The sequence below is a fragment of the Pteropus medius genome, unplaced genomic scaffold (assembly GCF_902729225.1).
Source record: "Pteropus medius unplaced genomic scaffold, Ma_sr-lr_union100, whole genome shotgun sequence".
NCBI lineage: Eukaryota > Metazoa > Chordata > Mammalia > Chiroptera > Pteropodidae > Pteropus > Pteropus medius.
The window spans coordinates 10,231,178-10,251,027 of record NW_024350926.1 but is presented as its reverse complement, the minus strand read 5'-3'; the positions used below and the strand labels follow the sequence as shown (position 1 = coordinate 10,251,027).

The window sequence follows — 19,850 nt, the reverse complement described above, 5'->3', positions numbered from 1 at the left end:
ATTAACTACCCATCTTTTATGAGTCGCTATTATAATCTTTAAACGAATCCTTTGACATTCCTCCCATCAAGGGTCGGGGTGTCTTTATCGCCCCTTGAACCTGTGCCGTGTGATTCTTGCACAGTAGCCTGGCGCACAGGTGCCGTTGTGCCAGATGTAGGGGCCCAGGCTCTAAGAAACCAGCAGCTTCCATCTCCTGTCTCTCGGGATGTTTGTGGAAAGCGACCACCATCCTGTGAGGAAGCCCAGGCCCCGCAGGAAGGGACGCGTGGACAGCCACCATCAGCCATCAGTGTGCGCGAGCCGTGCAGTCCCAGGCTGGCAGCCACGGCATGGAGCAGGGGGTGCTGTCCTACTGAGCCCCGCCCAAGTTCCAGATTCTTGAGCAGAATGAACGATTTTCGTTGTTTGAGTTCTAGGGTAATTTTGTCAGACAGCTGGAATAATAGGCCTGTGTCTTAATGGGAAGAGCCCTCCCTACCCCGAGCTCAGAGAGACACTCCCCCTATCTTTGTATAATGTATCTGAAGCTTGACTTTTCATACTTAGTTTCTGTAAATTATTTTTTTGTGATAAAATACATAGAACAGAAATTACCGTTTTAACCGTTTGAAAGCACACCACGTTGTGGCATTCAGTGCACCCCTCACCAGTGTCGAGTTCTCGAACGTCTCCGTCAGCTCGGAAGAAACACTGCATCATCATATAGCTCATTGCAACCTAGGGTTTGATATAGAGATCTCATTTTTTCTTTTCCAGATGTAATGCGATTTATTGAATAGCCCATCGTTTTTTCCCCACAAATTTAAAACGCTTGATCATATACCTGGTTTCTTGTATATACTTAGGGTTGTTCTAGGGCTGTTCACTATCCTCAGTTCTCTTGCCCAGAGATTTTAGAAGAGTAAATTTATGTTTACAAATATAGTCCCTTGCGGTTAGGCTTCTTGCCAACAACATTTGTGTAGTTGTTCTGTCTATCTGTATGTGCATTTTTCTCTAATAGCCTGTAACAGATTTCTGAAAGGCCTTCCCTGTGACCAGGATGCTGGGTCTTTCCAAAAGTACACACTGGCCTCGGTGAAGCCTATTATGTTTTATATATGTCGTCGTAAAGTCATGTGTTCCTAAGCAGCTCAATATGACTATATTAATAAATGCCACGTGATAGTAATAGTCAGTCGTATGTTGATTTGAAATCTTGCACTTGACAAGACTGTAGCTTAAATGGGATTATTCTTAAGTACAGTCTTATCGCTGTTCCACACTGACCGGAGCCAGTGCGGGCAGAACCTGCTCTGGGTCCCTTTTGGTAGGTGATAGCCTCCAAAGAAATTTGAAGTAGGCAAGGACTAGCTACTTAGAACCTCGTTTTCGAGTTATAATGACAGCGAATCTCATACTCAGTTCCATTGCACATAAATACACAGCCATGCAGAGATTTCTGGACTCGGTATTCACAAGCAGGCACAAGGTGGTTCTTGAACTTGAGGAAGCCCCGTCTCAGTCCTCAGAGAGGCTCTGACGAAAACCTGACAGAAAAGGGGTCATTAAGGGGCGATCGTGCGCCTCTCGTAGCCAGCAGCAGGCGGGCGGCGTGGAGGAGTGTTTGGTTTGAAGGAGGGTGTCACATGAAGGGGACAAGCATCGGTGCCCCGCAGCTCCTGGGCTCTGCAGGTGCACAAGGTGAGTCGTCAGAGCGCTGTTGATCAGCCCGTATTTCCTAAATGCTTTTTAGTTCACAAATGGGACCCCGTTTTTAACAGTCATTCTGGTTGTAGCCCACTGTTTTCACCAATGAAATCTTCTGACATTCAATACGCTGATTGGCAAAAAGGTCAAGTTGTCCACTGAAATATAGGTAATAGAGGCACTTACAGTCGTCACCTGTAAAATACGGATTTTTATTATGACTATAGTTGACCATCCCTTGAAGTGTATATATTTTAAACATTTCAAAGTAAATTGCAGACATAAGTATAGTCAATATTTTTTGTTAAAGTAAAAATGTTTCCTAAAACATAGAAATATCAGTTTTGGTTATAAACTCTAAACTCTTAGTCCACATTGAATGTATACAGAGGGCCATTTTAATGAAACAGAAACACTTGCAAATATTAGTTCCTATCAAATCGTTGTCAGCCTCAAATTCAGTTGTATCCTGGTATGATTCTCAGATTATTTTGAAGCTTTATAACAGTACTCATGTTAGAAAAATCTGTTGTTGTTTGTAACTCTTACATTTTTGGACACAAACGTTTAAATTCTTTATTGCTTAGTTTATTAAAATGAAGGTGGACATCAGGAATATTTATATAATAGTGAGGTTTTGCTTCTGTGCATAGAATGCTGAGGAATCTAAAATTAAAATGGTCAAAAACAATGTAATATTCTGAAAAGAAAACTATTTGGAAATATAATGTGTTATCTGAAGAAATTAGTTGATTCGTTCTTCCCTTCATCTCTTGTAGCTGTTGTCACTTAGAACACCCTGCAGCAGTCTGACAGGCCAGCAGCTGCCTTCAGGCCACTCCCAGTATCAGAGTTTTCTAGGCCTTTAGCACACTTCTTTCATCTCTAAGGACAGGGAAGGCAGCTGTCATTATGCGCTGGCGTAGCACTGGCGTGGTTTGCTGAGGCAGCTGCCGGCTTTACTTCACAGCTGGGGGAGTAGCACTTGGTATTAACAGCAAAATTTAACAGAAGTACGAATAAGACAATTGGCAGAGGGAGTCTTTTAATCTAAGATTTTGCCTAGTTTGAATGAAATAGTGCTATTGATTTCTCCTAAAAAATAGACAGTTGATAGAAGGATAGTAAGTAGTTTTAACTGAGTTTCTTGCTAGCCTCCCTCCCCCTTACCCCACTTTTTCCCCATAATCTCTCCTTCTTGAGTGATTTAGGACCGAGACATACAACTGTGGGTTTTTTTGTTTTCTTCAAAAGTGGGCCACATATTCAAAATCGCTTTTATCCGCAGATAGCATGTGAAGTAATTTCTTGTACTAGCCATAATTATAATGGCTTGTTAGAAAATTTCAAAATATTTATTAATTTTTTTAGTATTTTAAAAGCAGTCTCAACAGCAATTTAATTAATTTGAAATGATAAAAGTGCGCAGACGCTGGTGTGGGGTGCCCAGAGGCCAGTTCTGGCGGAGTCAGTGATAACGTGGCCTTCTTGAGAACTGGGGTGGACTCACACTGACCCGCAGCACCTCTGCCTCCAGGCTCCTGGGACTGTCCCCTCAGCTCTGGTTACAGGAATTCCATGAAAGAAGCTAGTGTTTGCAGAGCCAGATGGATACAGACATTGCCTGGAACCGGTCATCGAGCCAGAAATTTGGGGATAATTCTGGGATTTTGAGGCTCTTCGCAGGGATGTCATACCTTCACTTCCAGCAGAGTCGGTTTTTGAAACTGAGACGTTCCGAGGTAGTTATAAAGCGTCGTTTGCGCCAATGACAATTTGTGGATCTATGGAAATTGTGACTGACTTTATTTTCGCCCTTCGTCCAAATGCGTTAACTTCTGAGTCCAGCTCGGATGGGCCAGGGAGTCAGCGCAGTCCCTGTGCCATCGAGTTACCCACTTTCCTGTGGGAAGAAATACAGCCGTTGAGCCTCCTCAGGCGAATCGGAAAGGTTCTCATTTTCACCCTGCGGTTTTCAGTCCACTGTGCTCCGCTGTCCTGTCACCTCAGCAGACACTCGGTGCGCATCGGGGGCTCTGAGGCGCGTCCCCCACCTCCAGGTGCCCTCTCTGACTTAGCTTACCTGTTTCCTTACCACCCGGCCACGGGAGCGATGGGTCCGGAAGTGAAACTGTCACACTCGGGATTGAGGAAAGGGCTGGAGGATTTGAAGATTTTCATATATTTACTAAATGATTACATTTATAAAGTGACTACCAAAGATTCCGTGTCTCACTTTTTCTTGAAGACACATCCTTTTTTAGTTTTGGGGCTAGCGTTCTACTAATCCGATTTAAATTTTTAATTTTAAATTTCAATTTAGGCTTATATCACTGGTTTGTCTATTAGTGAGGAAGAAGGGATTATGCATATTTACAAATGGTGGCTCCTTTTCAGTTATTTGAATACCTGGGTCCAAAAAATGATGACATATCATCAGTGCTGTGCGCTTCCTCGCATTTTCACCTGTGAGAAAACTGTGACCAGTTCTCCCTACCCCGCTGGGGACGGTCCTCACTGCTTCTCTCTGCTTCTTTTGTCCAGCACAATACAGCTCCTCGTCCCTTATTTGGAGAAGGGCGGTAGAATTTCACCTGCGTTTCAAATGTAGGTGATCCATTGTTTGGAAAAGTCGGCTTTGAAAAAGCAGTTCAAATCTGAGGTGAATCGTCACCTAGGTTGTGTGTGCCCCTCGGCCAGCACCCCGATACTGTGGGAGAAGCCCCCGGCTCCCCCGCCTCCCTCGGAGATAGTGAGGAGAGAAAGGTTCTGCTCCTCAGTTTCTCTTGCTGCGAAGTCAGGGCGGGGCTTCTTCACCGCTGGTCTCAAGGTCTCCCCGAATCTGTAGTCTCTGCCCCATCCTGCAAGACCGACGTCAAAAGCAGAGTTTATAAGAGAAATAAATCGTTTGTCTGGAATAAGATTCCTGTAATGACAGCCTCCCAGAACACAGCAGGGATACTGCAGAAAAGGTTCTAGAAACAGTGGCCACGAAACCTCTGTGAAAATCCGGTGTCCCCGCTCAGTGGTAATCCGTCAGGCTTTCCCGAATGCGAAGAATCCACGTGTGGCGACGACACCCCCAGATCAGCCCCAACACAGCCCCCAGCCGCCCAGGTGCCGGCGGAGAGACGGCGCTTCCCGCCCCAGAGGGAGCCCCACCCGCCCTCGTCAACATGAATTTCTGAATAAAACGATTTGGTTTCCCAGCTGAGAGGAGATTAGACATGGATTACTTCTAAAACCCGTCCAGGAAGCGGAGGCAAGTCCCCAGGCGACAGGAAGGGTGACGCCAACATCGTGGGAAGAGGCCAGAGCGCCAAAGGCACTGCCCTTCGGAGGGACGCCTGCAGCGGGCACCCGATCACAGGCTTCCTTCACCCGGATGGGCACCTGGCTCATCGGTCTGTTTTTTATTACAAAAAAAGTAATTTATTGTCTGTGCAAAATATCTGTAAATGCAGCGATGTTCACGGAGGCCTGAGAGGGCGAGGAAGCGTGTGTGTTAGAGGCGTCTCCGCTGGGGACATCTCTGCTTTAAAACCGCCGTGCGAAGTATTAAAACCGGAAGGCCCCATTGACGACACAGCAAGTGCGTGACCGCGTCACGACGAGTCCTAGGAATCGCCGCGCCCCTCGGCAAGCGACGGCTTCGTCACACGGGCGATGTCCCGCTCTCAAATGTGCGAGAAGGCGGGCGACCGAAAAGACGTTCTTTCAGCGTGAGCACCCATTTTGAAGGGAAAGGCGAGGTCCTGCGTGAAAGCCAGGCGCGGTGACTGAATCCAGTCTGAAGGAATTTGTAAAGTCTGCCCCAATCTCTCAGTAGGTGCCTCTGCAACTGTCGTTGCTGGTGCATAGCGATAGAAACTAGAAGCGGGAGCACGGTCACGAGAGCCACCTCACCACGTCCCCGCTCCCTCAGCCAGCTCAGCTCGTCCAGGACTCCTCCACGCTCAGAAGCTTTTTGTTAAACGTTTGGTTTCACTTACTCCATACACGTGTGTAAATGCATAGAAAGATCTTTTTTCACTTATTTATAGGATCAAATCAGAGTTCCCTGATCAGAAAACCCACCTATGCCATTAACTTAAAGTCCACCTTCTCTAGAAATCAGCGAGGTCATAACTTGACAGTCTAATGTACCTTTTTGACAGATTTAAAAAAAAAAAAAAATTGTCCAGTTATCTATGAATTCTCTTACGTCAAACACTTAGTTTAGATCTAACTTGCGTAAACAAATGGACTTTGCCAGTATCTTTGAGGACACGGGAACACTGAGAGCAGGTAAGGTGTTTTGATCTGGTGGCATTTGGTGCTAAAACTTCAAACGTCAGGTGTCTCCGTAATTTAGCATCCAGTCAGTTTACTTCTCCTGACCGAATAACAGTGAAACGAGCACAGACTGGAGTCAGAGATCAGAGTTTGAATCCTGGCTCTGTTGTTTACAGGCTGTGTGACTTTGGGAAAGTTTTTTCACTTGGAAAATGCTGATAGGAACATCTGCTTCTAAAGTTGTTTGTGTGAGAATCAATAAAATAACATGTGAAGTGCAGAGCACATGCGTGGCAAATAGTAGGAGTTAAATAAACTCCATTAAAAAAGTCAGTGTTTGCTGAAGGCATATGTCTCTGTGGTCTACCACCTCTTGTGTCTTGGTAACATGGCATTCGTGTTCCACTTGATAGACGTTCCCCTTAGTGTGCCTTATTCAGTAATTAATTCAGAAGGAATCTATACATCCTTTAAAAGTTGTGTTATTTGTTGACGGGTCTTCACATACCTAGTTTTATTATGAACATGATTTGGTTGTATACTAGTGAACACAAAAACAGGTGGATTCATTAGCTTCTAGAATGATAATACTTTAGATACAACATGACCTCTGTGTACCATGAGAAGAAATCCAGATCACAAACCAGGAGACTTTATCACCTTTCCAGTGATGGTTTTTAAATACCGTGTGATAAAGTGGTATTATTTAATAGAGTACAGCTCTATCTCTCATTTATGTAACAGGTGCTTTGCAAACACCTTTTTTATTTTTTCCTTTGGTCATATTAAGCAGATTTTTTTTTTTTTTCAAAAGAAGTACATGGACAAGGTACTATAGCAGAATCACAAGCAAGCTGTGTGATTTAAAACTAGTTCACAAAATGTGTCATGGAAACAATATACCTGGAGGCATCAAGGCCACATTTTGCGTGTTTCAGAGCTCACAGATCTTCCGTTTGTAGCTTCCTGGCTCCTATGCAGCACGTCGGAGGAGAGTAAACATATGACATGTAAAGTATTAGAGAATACCTTCATCCTTTTAAAATAAAATTGGAAAGTGATTTCGTTAGTAATCCAGTTTTGTAGTGTAATGTCAAGCTATGAAAGGTAAAAATAGACTCTATTTTCTTTGATTTAAAAAATAAACACTTCGTTATTTTTCACTTATTTCATTTCTACCAATAATCGTGCACACTCTCTTACACAAATTAGAGTTATTTGTTGTTTATGTCATTTCAGTCTACTAGGGGCTAGCCACTTGGGAATGAAAATCAGTATCAGTCAACTCTATCTGTAGGAAACTTTCTGAGCTATGATTTTGTGATTGCCCACTACTACTTAAAATGATAAATCTAAGAGATTTTTCCATTCTTAGTCTCTTAAATTATTCTACTGACTCTCTCTTTCTGCTTACCACTTGCTTCAGCTTTCATGTGAAATTTTACATGATTTCAATGGAATCGTTTTTGAAAACCCAGGAAAATATTAATGTATCTTTGAGAAGGAATGAGTTACCCTTTATTTCTTTAATGATAATAATTAAATTTTGCCATCACTTCTAAGAGGCAGTAGTTCAGGGACATTTTTCTGGTTCTAAAACTAATAGCATGTATATTATAAAATAGAGAAATTTATTACCATACCACCATGAGATAATATTATTATTGACATTTTTATTTTTCCTAAGCAAGATACATTTTTTAAAAGGTGGATTGTCATATCAAATTTTATAACCTGCTATTTTCATATATTAACTATACAGTAAACATTTTATTACATTTTTTTTAAACCTTGTTTTTCTTGGTTGTATAATACTTCTTGTAGAGATATATCCTAATTTATTTAACAAATCTTCTATAGTTGGATATTTGGCTATCTCTAAATTGTTTCTATTTTTAAATAAAGCTACAGTAAACATTCTTATGCCCATCTCTTCTCACTTGTATTGGATAAAATCTTAAAAGTAAAATTGCTGGACCACGTGGTACAAACACTCATATTGCCAAATTGCTCTCTAGAAAGGTGGTACTAATTTAAAACCCCAGGTAGTCTATTCCTTTGCAGACACGGGTACTCTTTTTAAATATGAGCCATAGCAATAACAAAAATATCTAGATTTAATTTGCATCTATTTGATCATTAATCAAATTGAACCTTTTTTCCCTTTGGGTAGCAGATAGAAGCTGTGAGCCTATATATGTCATTTTTCTCGGGTGAATTCCTAGTCATTATCTTGTCCATTCATCTCTGTGTGCCTTAATTTCTTTTACTTCTCTGAGCCTAAGTGTTGATTTGAGGTGAAGGTTGACATAACAGAAGTCTTTCGTGGTATAAAATACCAAAATGTACTGTTCCTATGGAAATAGTAGCTTATCTTGTAAATTTCCTACAGGGAACGTGTAGTTTACAAGTTTTTATTCTTAAGGGTAGATTACCAATTTTTAGTATTTTATTTGACTTTATCGCTCTGTAAATGTAAACGAAGTTCTAGAATGTTCTCGGAATTGGGTAGCTTCTTTTTGTTAATATACTGTTAGGGACCTTCATCTTTAAGTCAGCACTTCAGATGATCACAATCTAAGCTCATATGAAATTAGAAAATAAACTGTACCGTTTTCAGGATTTGGACGTAACCGTAGATGGCAGATGTAGTTGTTTGTCATATTAAACACACAGACAAATGAAAGGGAAGAGGAAGGGAATGAAAGACTTACTTCCTTACCGAGCCATCACCCAGCGTATTGTCTAGGAAATAGAAAAGGAGAGAACAGAAAGGGGAGGAAGAAAGGAACAAGAAGAGAGCCAGTTCTGTGCTCTGCGGAGCTCACAGATGCTCCTCTTGGCAGCCATGCAGTTTCAGGCAGGACTGGGGCTTTCGCAGACGTACAATGTGAGGCTTCTTTGTTGGGGACAAAGTGTTGCCTGTGGTGGGAACTGCCGCAGTGATGGGAAAGAGTCGTCATGTATTGTCGGATCACTGCGATTTTCAGTAGAGACAGTACATTGAAGTAGCTTTGTGGGCAGCGGATTGTTTCAGCCAAGCCTGGCTAATGACATACTCAGCTTGGCAAACTCTCTTTAAAAGGTAGAGCGGGCAGAGTTCTGTGGTCAGGGAGCCTGTCCCATACTTGGGCATCAGAATGACTTTGCAAGCACTGGTTTTTAACAGCCAATTTATTTAATGTCATCCAACAAAAGTGTTTGTGACTGTGAAGTTAGAACTGTAACCGCTTTTCAAATGGAACTATTTCTTTTTTCTTTTTTCTTTTTGATAATTGCTAGTCTGTTTCAGGATTGTTAAAGAAAATATCTTTTTAATTGAGTAGTTTCTTCTAAGCCCGCTTGTTCATTTAGGATGAGGTTTTCTTACAAAATAGAAGGTACATGATGTTCATGTTTTACATTTTTGCGATCTCTCCGTGTATACCCGGAATGTTTTTTGTTTAAATATAAATACTGTATTGTGAAATGTTTAAGCCATATGTTTAAATTTACTAATTAGAGAGCAAAGGTGAGTATTCTTTAATTTGCTTGCCAGCGTTGTCTGTTCTGGTCTTCTGCATAGTTTACTTGAAGGAGAACAATTAGCCATGTTGTATTGGCTGTTAACAGGGATGTTAATTGAATTTTTTTACTTGTCCCTCTCTTCCCCCCTTTTATGTTAAATATAGTATTGAATGAACGTTTACGGCCTTTTAATTGCTTGCATAAAATCTGAACAAGAAGGGAAAGGAGACTTTTATAAAAGGTAGCAGAGACTGGAAACTGTCAGATCATTCAACAACCCCTAATTAGATGGGTTGTTGAATGAGAAATTGAACTGGTACATTCATGGTGGTTTGGAGCTTGTGAGAACCATGGATATCTAGCTGACTATCTTTCGCTAGAAAAAGGTGAGACCCAAAGAGATTCACCAGTAAGTAGGAGGAGGCAGAACCTGATGGTAAAGCTCCTGGTTCTCACACACAAGCTCACTCTCTTCTACATCCTTTTGTCTCCACATCAGAGCAGCCTTAACTTGCTCTTTCTCCGTGAAGGACCATCAGGTATGATCCTTACCTTCAGGACGCCTTTGTTCGAGTTAGAGAACGAGGCGTGTGCTCGTTCAGAGTTCCTGGTAATGAGAGATTAAAATCGTGGTTCAAGACCGCAGTAGAAGCCCTGTCTCCGCACTACCACGTTCATGGCCCAGTGGACTGGCAAACTTGAAGTTCGGTAAAAGGATGTACATTTTCAGGCTAGAGTAGTCGGAGGAGGGCCTTGCTCATGGAGGTTGGGTTTCGAGGTAGGTCTCGATTTTCCTGTCTGCCTCACTGCTGAATTCCCGTTCCTTCTAAAATTAACATAAATGTCAGCTCTTCTGCACGGTGCCCTGACCCGTCTTCCCTAAGGACTTCTTCGCAGCCCCCTGTGCCTCCAGCATGGCACATTCCACGTCGCACTGTAGCTGCTTATCTCCCCCACTAGACTCTGAACTCTGAAGATCACAGGCCTTATACTTCACCTCCTGACTATCTGCTTGGTATGTAATGGTAACAGATATATGCTTCAAAGAAATTGAAGCCTCTGGGGTTCCATTTCGCTATAAAGACAACCTTGCCCAAGGTGACAGAATGGTGATAGGGCTCTTCACATACAGTGAGTGCATTAGGGAGGAGAATTGTTCTTAAACACTGTCCATTTATTTAAATCAAAAATTTAGTTATCTCTAACCACTACCAATAGACTATAGCTTTCTTTAGCTACCGATACAAGACATATGCTGTCTGAACAGAATCCTGCTGTTCACTCACATTTTCTTGGCAAGTTGAAAAGCTCTTAGGATCTTGAGATTTCCCCCTCCCCCCGTTCAGACACTGATTTGGGAAGTCCGTTCACATGGGCAGGGACAGCTAGATGCAGGCCACCGCAATTCAGTAGAATTCAAGGGGGACATGAATGTTTGTCAGATGAAGAGTTTCTTATTAGGGACCCCTAATCCCTTTTGAGTAGTGAAGAAAACAATTTTAAGTCACTGTTCTTCTACCCTGTTTTGCTTTCCTTTGAAAACATAAGAATTTATTCAGAGATACTTATATTAGCCAAAATGCCAACCTAACACGGTTCTTTCGGAATTTTGATTTGTTCGAATGTTGTTTTCTGGGTAGTAAAAGCTTTAAAATAATATCATTATCTAATCCCAAGGGAATAGCCACAGCCTCCTAAATAAAAATAAAAGCAAATAAAAAAACTCTTATTTACAATTTTAAATCATAAATAGATGCTTTGAAAAAAAAGATTAAAATTCTTACCCAGTCAAGGAAATGCAGCTTGATGTTACGAACAGTAAGTATCCTTTGCTTAGTGCCTGAGAGCATGTAGCTTTCCAGTTGCCAGTTGACAGCATTGTTTATTTTGGCTTCATTGATAGGCACACCCTATATAGTATTTTTAAAGGGATAATCAGTAGTTTTTTCAAAGGGCTTTTGGTAACAATTCAGATAGAAGTGATGATTATAATAATTTTTCTCATTTACATCTTCTGACGACCTGGGATAATAAATCGGGACTTAGGATTTGTGCTGTATTTTAAATTTGAGAGAGCGGAGGCATTGGAGAGCCGTAGAACTTCATGAGTGCCCTCCACCTTTACGTTGCTGACCATGGCTGCTGTGCTCCATGTGCGGTAGGGGGAGTAAGGCCGTGAGAGCCTCTCCACAGGCATCTTACAGGGTGACCAGAAGGAAGCCCTGGGTGGGGTGAGCCCAGGAAGGGAACGTGGCAGGCGCTGCGTTGAAAGAGCGAGGTGAGTCTGAAGTATACCAGGTAGTCCGTCCGCAGTTAAAGGTTCACTGCGAGTTGAATATTTAAGGCTATACACATTTTATGCAGCTAATAAAAAGTCTTAAATTTTTGCATTTGTATATACATTTATCAATTTTGTATTTAATGTTACTCTATACCATATCAGTTTTCAAACACTTAAAATTGTGTAAAAGTAGAATAAAATTATAGAACTGCAGAAGACCTCGTCTGTTCTAACAGGGCTTTTTAATGAAGAATGCCTAGATAGTTCATTTAAGAAACAAAGGCCTCTGTCTCTCTCCTTCTCTCCCTCGCCCCCCCCGCACTGTTGCCTTTACATATAGATCAACATTACTGTGAACATTCAGACAAATTAGAAAAAACAAATTGGTGTTAATTAAACCATTAGAAGTATTTTTTATCTTCAAAAAAAAAACTTACTTCTAAAGTCTTAAAACTTTAAGGAATTGTAAGAAAATCAGAAAACGTTTTAAACTTTTAACTTATTGAGATGAAAATATAGATGGTTAGTGATTTCAAAATAACTGTTTTTAAACCCTCTGAGAATTATGATTATGGCAAGACAGTTAAATTGACCAGCAAAGTCGGAATTCTCACAACATTCTCTTTGGATACTGAGGTTCAGTCCAAGCCTTGTAATTGTTAGCTTGGTTTTAATATATTTGTGTCAAAGAACTAGTCAGAGAGAGTCTCTATTTTAAGTCTGAGAACCACCACCAGCACACACTGACAGATGTTCCAGAATGTCTGTGGAAGGAATGTCAAAAACCTCTCCAAAGGAAAGTCTTTAAACCATGTCCTTAACGCAGAAATGCAGAACCAGATTTAATTGCCCTTTTCCTAAACAGCTCAGACGTGCAGACTTGTGCAGACTCAGTAACGGCAGCATCTGGTCTGCAAAGTCCGCAGTGGACTGAGGGGGTGGGGGGTCATGGTCAAGGCTGAGTCACCTAGGCCGGAGTTCACAGACGCCAGCCAGCGGCCTGCACCTGAATGAAGTTAAAGGAACACACTGAGCAGTAAAAACAAGGCTATTTGCCTTTCAAAACAACAGTATTTAATGACTTTAGTATGAAACATAAGATTTCTGAAAAATTAATATCCGAGACTTTTTCTAATTAAAAAAAAAAGATATGAAAATAATAGACAACATTGCATGAAGCCATGGAGATTTTTTTCTGATAATTTAATTCATTATTTGTTACCATTAAATGCAATCATTTTTCTAATGGGGAACAATTAATGAGTTGAGTGGCAGCAGCATGGCTTACATTTTATTTCAAAAGGAAGACATTATAAGACTATGTGAAGTGATAAATTTTAACCCGCCCCCCCCCAAGGGATTAAGTTTACAGTTCTTGCAAGAAGTCACAGGTAATTGAGAACTTTTAAGAAAAGGAAGAGGAAAAACCCTGAGTCTTCTTATACTACTTTGTGGCATTAAGCAAGTGACTTGACTTCCATGTGTCTTAATTTTCTGCGTCAAACATTGACGGAAGCTATCTTTATGGAGAATTTAATTTTAACCTCTAAATATCTAATAAGACAGTTCACTTGCTGTGTGTCAAGTACAATGTCACATAGATTTGAGGAAGAATGCAAAACAACAGGAAGAAATGTTTGAGGGGTTAGTAATGGCAAAAAAATGGATCTAATTGTGCATTATTGCTATTTCTAATTAGTAGTATTTATTATAACAAATTATTTCAGAGTGCTATTTTTCCTGTAAAACTAGCGTTTCTGCCACAACGTATATTGATATATTGTGGGACAGGGATGCTTACTGTTTTTATTGTCAGTTTAAAATTATCTAGAGTCTGTAGCCATGCCACTCCGAACAAGCCCGATCCTATCTGATCTCGGAAGCTAAGCAGGGTCGGGCCTGGTTAGTACTTGGGAGGCCACATAGGAAGACCAGGTGCTGTAGGCGTAAAAAAATAAATAAAAAATAAAATAATCTAGAGATGTACTCACATGGCTATTTAAATTTAAATTAAATTAAAAATAATTTAAAAATTCAATTCCTCAGTCACAGTAGCCACAGTTCCAGTGCTCAATAACTACATTATATAAAGTATTTTCTTTTATCACAGAAATTTTTGTCGGGCAGCAGTGTTTTGGGATTATTGATATTTTAATTAGGTTTCAAAGCATTTCACTGAAAGATAAGGACATCAACCATGTTTTTAGATGGCAGCTACAGAGGAGACTGATCTCCTACTAAAGCAAAGGTCAAGCCAAGGGCAGACTATAAGGGAGGCACCTTGGACACAAAACAAAAGTGGAGTGGTAGTATTGCTCGTGGCGATGTGTTCTGAACCAGTGAATAACACCTGCTAAGATTCCAAACCAAGTCAGTCTTCCATCAAGTAACACAGTGATTGCATTCTTAGAAATTTAGTATATGCCTTCTTAGAAATTTAGTATATGCCTGAACTTTTATTAAAAAGCAAACTCTTTTTACCTTTGGTAGACATAGTTCCTGGCTTAGATAATTATAAGCAGGTTTTTCATCCACATCAACGTCTAGTTCAGAAGCAGGGCAACTCCGTTGTAAAAAGCAGATCTGTGCATTACAGACCGTCTGCATCACGCTCCCCCCGCCCCCGCCCTCTCTAAATGTCAGCCCCATATCGTGACAACCGGACAGCACCCTAAACAGTTCCAGCCCATTATGGGGTAAGTATTCAAGATGGCGGGTCCATCCAGCCTCTTAAGACAGTGATCTTAAGCCTGTTTCTTTGTTGGGTACATTTTCTTGATTTATCTTTTTCCATATTTTTAAACTGAAAACATAATGCTGTTAAGTTCTTTTAACACCTGTCCTTGCTCATTCTTGTTAGGGTTAGACTTAATTAAATGACCAGGAATAATGAAAGAAACATTTCTTCTATATATTATGGACTTCTTTCTTATGCCTTCTTTTAAAATAAATTTAAATTAATTTCTAGCTGTGTGGCTGTGAGCGTTGGCCCAGTGAGCTGTTCAGTGAAGTCCTGGGTTTCCTTAAGAAGCACATTGGAAATGAAACAACAGAAAGAATTAACATGAGGCCATGATGTTGTATAGATGAAATGAGGACCCTTTTCTTTTACCTCAAGAAAGATAAACAGACTTAAAACCTAGAGTGCAAGCAGGGTCGGCCTGGATGGCAGACCACCTAGGAAGACCAGGTGCTGTAGGTGTAAAAAAAATAAAAAATAAGGGATTGTAAGCTGACAGGGTCCTTGCTATCTGTGAGGTCAACCAAGGGCTGCCTCGCCTAAAAAAAAAGAAGAAAAACGTAGAGTGGGACTTCTTAATCTTAGAGAGCCATAGAAGACCTTCGGGTAATCCTTTGGAGTTGTAGCAAGATTATGTTTATGGACATTTGTCCATTTTGTTTAAAGTGTCCATTGCTATCATCGAAGGAATGAGAAAAAACTACTTAAATATAAGAATGACCCCATTATAGAAAGAAGACATAGGGGAGATAGATTCAGGTATTTAAAGTCAGGAAGGAGATGGTCAGTTAGTTAGTTAGAAGTTAAGTATACTATCAAAATGGTCAATTTAAAAAGCTTAAAAAATGCTTGTTGGAAGAACAAATAATGAACCCGTAGTAATTATCACATTCCCTTTCCAAGAAATGGTGTACTCTGAAAATAAAGGAGATTCATAAAAGGCCGACTGGATCAAGAATTAAAGGGGAGGAGAGTAGGAGATGAGATCGTTGAGCCACGCCCCCTGCCCCTCAGTCTCCCCGGAGCCTCTGGCGAAGAGAACAGTCGCTTAAAGCGCTGCCCTCGTGCGCCTGGCAGTTTGTGCTTCTTTCTCGTTTCCAGTCACACCGTAGTTCATGCCGGGAAATGCGGCCTGTTCATGCCGGGAAATGCGGCCTGTTAAACGCGCAGTTCTCTGAATTTGACTTGCCTTTGTTCGGTGCTATTTTGCCTCACATCCTCAAAGGAAATTCAACATTCATTTCAAAAGAAATGCATTTCGTTTTTGTAGACCATTATGTTATAATGTATTTTAACAGAGAAATGCTTATACCATGAAAATTAATAGGACTTGAATCAAAGCAAATATTGGAAGAAAACCCACCCCCGAATGTCTCCTCTGCGGCAGCTCGTCGTTGATTTAATTATAACAGCGTCAGAGGCGGGGTGCTCCGCTCTCCGTCACTCCAGCAGCAGAGTGGCAGCTGTCACTGCACTTGTTTTGAGGACGGTGCAGACGCGGTGATCGTGGGGGTGGTGATGGTGACGATGACGATGGTTGATGACAGCTAGCATGTATCGAGCATCGTCAGGGTTTGGCGTGCGCTCACTTTGCACACAGGAACCTGGGAGACAGGCACAGTTACTATCCCCGTTTACAGCTGAGGAGCCTGGAGCAGAGCGAGAAAGCGAGCAGCCCAGAGCTGCGTGTCTGGAGGTGACAGAGCCGGGGCACAGCGAGGCGTCCGGCCCCAGCGTCCTCGCTCCTACTCAGTGCGTTGCCTCTTCTGGCTTTTTATGCTGAGGCCCAGATCTGGGGATAAAGTGACCGTTTAAAGACTGCACGGACAATCTGGGCAAAGAGTCCACGGGCGAATTCCTTTCGAACCTTGTTATGCGGATCAGCGGAAACGCAGCTGGGCAGACTGAGTCAGGTAAGTGGTTAACAGACGACAGTACCAAAAGGGAGCTCGAGCTGCTCTGGCAGAGGCGGATTCTCAGACGCGCACGGATTCTTTCTTTCCCGCCAATAAAGTGTTTCAAAGTTAAAGCGAGGATGAACTCCACACTGGCGGCCGTGGAGGAGGAAACACGCCGGCCTGTCCATGTCCTGGGTGTCCCTGGACGGACATGCGCGCGGGGAGGCGGCCCTAGGCGGTCGGTGGGCTGTGGCAGCGACTCTCTTTAGGCACCTTTTTCCATGACGTGTGGCCACTGCCTGCCTTTTCTGCCATCTGAATCACTCACCCTAAAAGGCTGTTGTCACTTACGGAAAACGCGTGTTACTCTCGAAAGTAGTTAATGACAGCCACCCAGTTTCGTCAGAGGTCCTCACCTTGCTGGCCCTTTGTGTCTGTGTAGGCTGTCCCGCCCTCCTGCACTTGACCGTACACATAATTCTGGGCCAGATTTTCTCGCGCAGTGACCAGAAGAGACAGCAGCAGGATCACCGGGCTGGACTGGGCTGGGCTGGGCCGGGCCGGGCCGGGCCGGGCCGGGCTGGGGAGCTTGCTAAAGGGCAGATTCCCAAGCCCCAGCCCACACTGGCCAGGCCACTCACTGGGGGTCCGTTCCTACATTTGCATCTTAAACACGCTCCCCAGGCGCTTCCGATGCACCGGGAAGCGTGGGAACCACTGTTCACAAGGCCCTTTGGGTGGAGGTGTTCTCCACCCGTGCTAAGGGACAGGTGTGTTTAACGCCTGCCCTGACGAGCTTACGGGCTCGTGGGAGACAGTGACGTAGCGGTAACCGTAACACAAAGCGGAAGGCCAGCACCACGGCTGTGGGACAGCTGCTGTTGTCCCCTTACGAGGTTTTGCTTTCCCCTGTTTCAGTTACCTGTGATCAACCTCGGTCCAAAACTTTTAAATGGAAAATTCCAGAAATAAACAATTCGTGAATTTTAAATTGCCCGCAGTTCTGAGTAGCGTGATGAAGTGTCACGCTGTCCTGGTCCGTCCCCCCCAGAACGTGAGTCATCCCGTAGTCCAGCATCTCCACGCTGTACCCGCTCCCCGCCGCCTAAGTGGACAGCGATCAGATCAGCCGTCACGGCACCGCGGAGCTTGTGTTCATGTCACCCTTGTTTTACCTACTAGTGGCTCCAAAGCTAGTCACAGAACCCTGGTACAGCATATCGTAGTACTTGTTCTATCTTATTCTTCATTATTCATCTCTTACGGTGCCTACTTTATCAATTGAACTGTAGCACAGGCATATATGAATAGGAAAAACAGTACACACAGGGTTCTGTACCGTCCACGGATTCCGGCATCCACTGGGGTCTTGGGACATATCCCCCGCGGATAAAGGGGTCCGGGCTGCTGTACTTCCAATAGCAGAAGTCAGAGAATCTTCTAGAGATGTTTTGTTTTACTTCATGTACCATATGTACATTCGGTTGACTCCCTTTATTCAGCATACATAAAGGACTGCGGTTTGCTTTTCATCATCTTTACTAGCTCACTGAATAATTTCCAGAATTTTTAGAGGATGGGGAGCTGTGTTGTCAATGGCCACTGCGTCTAAAAGCGCGGCCAAGATTTGCCTGCGGCACGTTATCGAGCTACTGTGCCCTCATCAAGTTTCTGTTTTTATTTTTGAATTGGAGATTGCCAGCATTTATGTGACAGAGAGCCATCAGCACCGAGAGCTTCTTCAGTGTGACTGTACCCAAAATTGTTCTAAGTGTCTGTGACATGTTCAGCTCTTTTTATAAAAAATCACTGTTCCCCTCATCATGGCTAGTTTATAGTCCACCTGTGAGTAATACTCCCAGAAATAACTAAAAAGAAATAGACCAACAGGAATAGCCTGCCGCAGTGACACTGGACACAGACACAGACCCAGTGCCACATCCTGGGGAGCACGGGGAGAAAGCCAGAGTGCACAGGTAACTCATCCGAGGAGCGGAGGGCGCCCGCGCCCGCGCCTGCTGTGCAGAGCGTTTCCAGCACCGCGTCCGTGTAACCGTCACAGCAGCCGGAAGCGCCGTTTCTAGATGAGGAAACTGTGCTTCGGAGAAAGCAGGTGACGCAGGGGGCTCCCAGCAGGGCTGGGATTGGATCCGCGATGGGACCGCAAGGCCCGGGTCTCCCTTGGGCATGTGGGCATTCCCGCAAGCAGTGCCAGCCGCGGGGGCCAGCGGATGCAGGAGGAGAAGCCCGTGGACCCTCGGCCGTTTCCACTTAGCACGTCGGATGTGGCGCCTGGGCAGATGTGACTAGCAAGGCTTTAGCCACGGGTGACAGGGCTCGAAGGGCCAAGTGCAAGGAATATCCGTGTCAGAAAATGAATAAAACTTGATAACTAAGTGGGTGCTGCTGGGGGCGGGGGGCACCGTGAATGGAAGCTGACTAAATGGGTCAGTGGTCCGTGAAAGGACCCGTTAGCACACAGGCAGCGTGGGAGGCGGCTCCGTGTCACCTTGTCTGTGAACGGACCTGATTTTGTCAGTGGGAAATTCTTACGGAATGTGTCCTAGAATTGCAGCTTTCTAAGAATACAAAGCTGTGCCTCAACTAATATTCTAGGATATCTGTTTAATTTTTTTTAAACGAAGGCAGAAAAATATAACCTATGCTGTCAGATACACACACATACATGCATGTAAATATATGTAAATAACTGACTGCATTATTTTCCAAATTTTACCAAAAGACATTGACTTCTATAATCAGAAAGAAAAATAACTTAAAGCCAAATCAACCTTTTAAAAATTCCTTCCGCATACCTAAGCAGACAGCGTGTGGAGACTGTTCACTACATGGCCTCCACCAAAGTCATTTTCCAATGACTTTTTGGGAGAACCTTGTTTCTTCAATTTCTGCTTGTATAGAATTATTTTACTTTTAAAATGAACTTGGGAGTATTCGAACTATAAATATCAATTTTTAATGATTTGTAGTTTCCATTTGGTAGCAATATTTTCGCTCTCCTGTACCTTTTCTTAATGTCGATGTAAACTCTTAAAATAATTGATCAAAGAAGAAAAGGTAATGAGTATCAGTTTTTATTTGGTATTGTGCAGTACTCGAATATTTTATTGGCCAAATTGAGCTATCATTCATGTTTTACGGCCAGCATTACTCGTTAATTCCAGTGCAGTCAATCCCGGGACTAAGTGCTTTGCCCTTAGATTTTATTTTCCATTTTGCTTGGATAAAATTTCCTTTAGAGGAAATTTTAATTTCAGAGGAAAAGATTTTAATTTCAGAGGAAAAAAATGTACCCGGAAACTTTTCTGTCCCCTTGACCCTCTCCCACTTGAAAAATGAATGACACGTTAAAATCAGTGTCAATTGCAAGAACCAACTTGTTTGAATTTCAGTTTGGAATACATTTTTATCTTGGTTATAAGCATCTTTAAAGGCA

The 19,850-nt window shown here is 42.7% G+C and overlaps 1 protein-coding gene, 1 long non-coding RNA gene and 1 pseudogene across 2 annotated transcripts in view; 2 read left to right on the top strand and 1 right to left on the bottom strand.

Moving 5' to 3' along the window:
- The window catches only part of LOC120585532 (hairy/enhancer-of-split related with YRPW motif protein 1), a 217,759-nt gene that overhangs the window by 119,348 nt on the left and 78,561 nt on the right, over positions 1 to 19,850 (top strand). The gene's annotated exons all lie outside the window — the stretch shown is intronic.
- LOC120585537 (uncharacterized) lies at positions 3,455 to 11,310 on the bottom strand. The gene is made up of 3 exons (XR_005648404.1): positions 11,259 to 11,310; positions 6,871 to 7,003; positions 3,455 to 4,553 (listed from the first exon to the last, which is right to left on the bottom strand). It is a non-coding gene; the product is annotated as an uncharacterized LOC120585537 (long non-coding RNA).
- On the top strand, positions 13,588 to 13,702 carry LOC120585594 (uncharacterized; annotated as a pseudogene).